Below are 6,379 nucleotides of genomic sequence, written 5' to 3'. Positions count from 1 at the left end.
CACCTTTCCCCCACTATGCGTTTCCCTTGTCCACCCAACTGCAACATTACCCTCCTGCCTGGACAGCTGTAGACCTGTGCTAACAGCACTTTTTCTTGTACGGGAGCCGCCGTGAAGCCGTGGTCTGTAAGTGTGTCTCCCAGAAGACACGAGGATGCTATTGATCTGATTTTTCTCCATGTTATCTTTCAGTTCTTGATTTTACTTGACTTTCAGTGAATCAGTTAAAAGCTACTGCTGAGGCATGAGAATTCAGTGACAGCTTTCAGTGCTGTACCCCTCGTGAAGAGATTTGGCCGCATGTAAGATACGGTTTAGTTGCCAGTCCTTAGCACGCAGCTGACACCTTGAAATGATCCATAATGTTACGGGATTACTCGTGTGAGAGTTCCTACATGGGCTGTATAGCCTATTGGGATGTCAGTGTCAGTACTGTACTTTGTACATAGGTATCTAACAATACGTGATCTTGTGATACAGGTGACGAGGTCTAGAAAACAACACTTTGATGGAGCAAAGCTATTATAAAAATTAGATTAAACAAGTGGCATAACCATGTGCCTGAATTTATTGTGTCAAGTCACTGCGTTAGACACTTCCATCTTTTCATCTTCATGTATCTCTGAAATACTACTTGGCAGACGTTATTATCCCATTTTACAGATGAGGAATCTGAGGTCACTAAGTTTAATTGAGTTGTAAAAATCATGTACCTAATAACTGAGAGAGCTCAAATTTAATCCTAAACGTTTGATTTCTAAAGACCATGGTCTTTCTTTCGTGCGATATTATGAAGAATGACACACAGAAGACCCAAAGATTAAGTTTGCAAGTACGGTTAATCATATCAAGTACAATTTTTTGAGTTTTCATTGTCATATTTTTTATCCCTAGTCTCAGTCTGCAGCAGACAGTTGAGAGCAAGGGTGTAAACTTTGTCCACTTGTTTTCTTCGTATTTCTACTCAGACAAATCTTGGGTTGGAAAAAAGCCAATGCAAAACCTCTGGTGCCTTCAAAATCAGATTGAAAGTTCCAGTACCACTTTTCAAAATATAGATTTCCCGAATTACACAGAAATTAGGGGCCGAAGTAATTGAACACTTAATTGCTCACATTTTTCTTTGAATTTATAAAAACTATCAGTGGTTTGGGAGTTTTAGTAAAATGCTCTCTATTATTGATGACATGTGTGTGTGTGTGTGTGTGTGTGTGTGTGTGTGTGTGTGTGTGGTGTATGGTGTTGCAGAGAGGCAGAGACAGAGATTGCTGTAACCAAGAGTTGAATTATGCAGCAGAGACAGCCATCATTCAGGCTATGCCATACTGGCTCCTCCATACTACAGTGGCTGCAAAGCCACCCAGATCTTCCCAGGCCTGAAGTCACTGACACTGCTCTTCTCAGTTTAACAGACGGCATTGCCTTCTATGTCCTGGGACATGAGACTCAAGGATTAAAGATGTGTCTGTGACTCTAGGACCGTAATTCATTTCCTCACTCCCAGTTTCTCCAGATTCAGAAGGAGCTGTTTGGCGCCTTCTCTGTGAACTATTTTCATATGGTAAGTAAATTTCTGTAGAAATACATCTCCAGTGAGCCCCCTGTTCTTTGCTCTTTATCTAGAGCAAGGGCTTGCAGATTTTTTGGGGTAAAGAATCAGATATTAAATATTTTAGGCTTTATGGGCCTGATGTTCTCTGTCACAACTTCAACGCGGCCATTGCAGTGCGAAAACAGCCATAGATAATATGAATGGATGTGGCTGTGTTCTAATAAAACTTTATTTACAAAAACAGGTGGCTGATGAAGTCATCCCATAGGGCATAGTTGGCTAACTCCCTATTTAGGGCATCGCTATATTACTTGTCTTCTTTTACCACAAGTATATTCAATTTTGGATTACCCTGCAATATATATACTTACACACTTCATATAATATGTTCAGGCTGACTTCAGAAGCCTTTACCATCTGGCCTCAATATTTCTTCTTTATCATATCTTTCCTCACACACCACACACACACACACAGTCTGATGTTTTTCAACTGAAGTCTGTCCCACTACTGGTGAGCATAGTGTTTATTTTGCGCTTCCATATCGTTTTTACCATAATATGATGTCCACCCAGACGCCTACTACCCAAATGATGCTCTTTTGACAATTAGATGTAGGCCCTGGAATGAACATAGATATTAGATGGGTTTCATGATTGCTCTAACGATGATGGTCATGTGTTGTTAAATGCATTGATTGTGCATTCTGTGGATATTGATGATGGTATTTTGCAGTGGCGTAATATGGTGATGAGTGTGTTTTACTGCTAGTCTAAGATCTGGGGATTCAGAAGTGAGAAAAAGTCCCAAATTCCTACCCTTGTGGAGTTTATATTCCACTAGAGGAGACAGTCATTTGAGCATTTGTTTCCATATGATATTTTGCTTTGATTAAAGAATATTGTGCGGTTTACCATCCTCATTGAGATTATAATATACCCGAAGACCAAAACCTATTCTGTTTTGTACACATCTCACACAATAACTAGTGAATAGTGTTTTCATTACCAAAACTCAAAGACAAATACTGATTACATTAAAAGGTGAAGTTTGTTTTAAATTACCTTTATTTCAAATTTTTAGATATTGTAATTTGCCACATTTTCCCAACATTTTTTCTGTAAGAGCATCCTGAGCCTTACAACTGCAGATTACTTCTTCAGTTTCCCAAAAAAGGTTCGGTGAAAAGTGAGCCACGATTTGACCCTGACACTAGGGAGCAGTGGTGCAGGTGAGCGAAGGGACAGGACGCTTATGGGAGAAAAGACATTTGGGCCAACTGTAAAAACACTACAGCTCTCTCTCTTAACCTTTTTATTTTCCGATAGTAAAAGAAAAAGAAGCCTCACCTTGATGCAACTATTGTTAATTCAGAAAAATAAAGAGGTAGAGAATGATAAAGTAGAGAATGATAAGAAGGAAACATTTTTTTTCATATTTCTTTCATGCATGTGACAGAAATATTCAAGAAGAAAATATGCCACCATAGGCCTAATGTGGGTCAGTCCACTACCTTCTCGTTAAACCTCAAATTGTCTAATTGTGAAATTGGATTTTTAATTTCTACATCAAGTGACAAAATGTGTCAAAATTATATATAGGTCAGAAAGGGCACAATTCTGTCACCCAAATTGAATATCATTACGAAAGTTTATTTCTCACCTTGTCTTATGATTATTTTCATGTAAGTCTACCGCCTAATTTGCCTTCGACATAATTATGATGGCATAAGCTCGATATTTAATTAAGACTTATCTCCTGTTAACTAATGGTTGCATGTGACACCTTGCTATATCCTAACAGGCTTGAGTCTTTGCGAAGGTTTTGGCTGAGATCCAGTCATCACAGCTGTTCTAGAATGATCACTGCTTTGAGAAAACTTTTTCCCACCTCTAAATACCCTATTTCAATGTAATCTTTTCGTGAGAACTTCTTTTATCCTTTTTTTTTTTTACACATAATTTTTTTTCCCTATGGGGAAGTTCTTAACATTGTCTACGAACTGCCGTTCATGATTATTTACTCATCTGTGATATCATTTGAAAGTAAATCACCAGAAACTGTCCGATCTCAATTGTCAGGGAGAGTAGTATTTTATTGTTAGGAAATTAAAGCAGAAACCTTAAGACCAAAGAAACAGCACATATTATGACTGTGTCATAAAATGTTTAAATTGATATAAACATGTTAAATTCATGTCTTTATAACATTTTATTTTTACTCTTATCGATACGATACAACATTCAAATTGTAATAGGAGAGCAAGCCTGAATTATTCTGAATTGATTTTTTTCATTTTAAAATGAATAATTAGCATTTTTATAAACATTTTTTAAATTTAAGTATATAAGTATAGTTGATATACATTCTTATATTGGTTATATTAATTTCAGGTGTGCAATATAGTGATTTGACATTTTTATACCTTACAGTGTGATCACCCCACTAATTCTAGTAATCATCTGTCACCGTGCAAACTTATCTCAATATTATTGACTGTATTCTCCCTTTTTTCACCTAACCCCCACTCCCTCCCTTCTGGTAACCATCCCATTGGTCTCTGCTTCTATGAGTCTGGTTTTAATTTGTTTTGTTTTTAGATTCCATATATAAGTGAAACCAGACACTGCTTTTCTTTCTTTCTTTCCCTGACTTACTTTACTTAGCGTAATACCCTCTAGATCATTCCATGTTGTCACAAATGGCAAGATTTCATTCTTTTTTATTGCTGCATAATATTCTAGTGTGTGTGAATACCATATCTTCTTCATCCATTATCTATCGATAGACGCCCAGGTTGCTTCCATATCTTAGCTATTGTAAACAATGCTACAGTGAACATAGATGCAAATATATTTTTTCAGATTAGTGTTTTCCTTTTTTTTTTTGGATAAAAAACCCAGAAGTAGAATTGCTGGATCATATGGGATATCCATTTTTCATTTTTTGAGGAATCTCCATATTGTTTTCCATAAGGGCTGCACATGTTTGCATTCCCACCGACAGTGCACAAGTGGCCCCTTTTCTCCATGTCCTCACCATCACACATTTGTTGACTTTTTGAAACTAGCCATTCTGACTGGCGTGAGGTGGAATCTTGTAATGGTTTTAATTTACTTTGAATGGCAACATCGCTCTGTTTTGGCTTCCCTATAATCTTTTCTCTGCTGATTCAATTCATCTACTTCACTTAAACCTGTATCCCAGCTTGATCCCTTTTATAGCTCGGTATCTATAAATAATGGTCCATCTGGGAATATTAAAGGTTACTTTTGTTGTTCTCTTACTGGTCATATAAAAATATACACATAAAGGATTTTGAACAGGGCTCATAGGCGTGAGACCTGTATAGTTACACTAGGCTTCACACTCAGACTTGGCGTACTGTTCTGCTGTCTGTCTTGAAATTCTTAAAAGTTTTTTTGAACAATTTCATTTTTCACTGGGCTTAACAAATTATGTACCCAGCTTGCTTTTGAAGTTTGGCAAAGATAGTAAGAAATCTGGTCATAGGTGATTTGAGATATTAATTAAGGAGACAAGAACTCTCAAGATAAAGGGAAAGCTTTAATTTGGTAAATATTTATTAAGTGTGTTCTATTTGGCAGGCACCATTCTAGATAGTGGGGATATGGTAGTGAAGCAAGCAGACAAAATCCTTGCATTATGGAGCTTGTCTACCAGATAGGAGAGACAAATACTAAGCAAATACTCTACTACATAATATTCCATGTGATAACAATTGTGGAGGAATAAGTATTATAAGAGGAACAAAGAAATAGAGACAGACACAACCCATCAGGACAGAGATGGGATAGAATTTTAGCATCAATCTCCTTTTCTGCTAAAATTATCTCTGCCTTAGGTCAAACTCACTCTCCTATCCAAACTAATATGAAAGGAGATCATTAGTCTTTTATTTAGGTAAGAAAATGGAGTTGGTGAGAGATTTTTCTTATAAATTATTGTAATTGAATTCGTAGTTGATTAAAATCTGTCTCTGACTCAAAACAAATTCTGGAGGCAGGTGTGTCTATGACCAATTCGTTACTCTTATTTCTGCCAGATAAACCATTTCTGTCCTAAGCGAAGAACAATCAGAGTGGAGATGGGTCTTGGTATTTGTAACAAGAACTTGTCACACTTGAAAATATATTCAAAGATTTGTAAGAGCGTATAAGGGTCATATATCCAAGATGATCAATTTTCAAGCCATTTGTCATTTAAAAAAATAATAAGGACCAGAAAATTAACCTCATGATATTACATACTCTATAATTCAAATGTTATATCTCTTTAAGAGTATGTTATTTTTACTTTCACAGACGCAATATGTATGTGCTATTTTAATGTACAAATCATAAAATTGGGTCTTAATGGAAGAACACAGCTGTCAGTACTTTATTCATGATACCTTCTAATTATCATAGCATCTTTACTACCATGAACTAAAGTCCCTTCAGATACAAAATAAATGGAATTTTACACTTTCTCAAATAATATATTTCCATCATGCTATAAGGGCTCATCACACAGATTCAGGAAATTGAATTAACCGGTAAATTTATGTATTAAGTCAGTAGGTCAACTGATAAATGCGTGGCGCCTTGTAAGATTGTACTGCTTTATGGACATCAGAAACTTGTGTTTATCTAACCTTAGCACCCTTAAAGTTTATAGACAAAATTAAATTGAATAGAAGTGTATATCGCCAGTCACTGGCTGAATTACGTAAAGTTAAAAATCTGTTCATATTATCAGTGGTGTCATCAAAAGTGGTCATAACTTAAATAGTAACAGTCTTCATCAAACATTATTACTTTTGGC

This window comes from Pteropus medius, unplaced genomic scaffold (genome assembly GCF_902729225.1).
Source record: "Pteropus medius unplaced genomic scaffold, Ma_sr-lr_union100, whole genome shotgun sequence".
Classification (NCBI taxonomy): Eukaryota; Metazoa; Chordata; class Mammalia; order Chiroptera; family Pteropodidae; genus Pteropus; species Pteropus medius.
Note: the sequence above shows the minus strand (reverse complement) of the source record.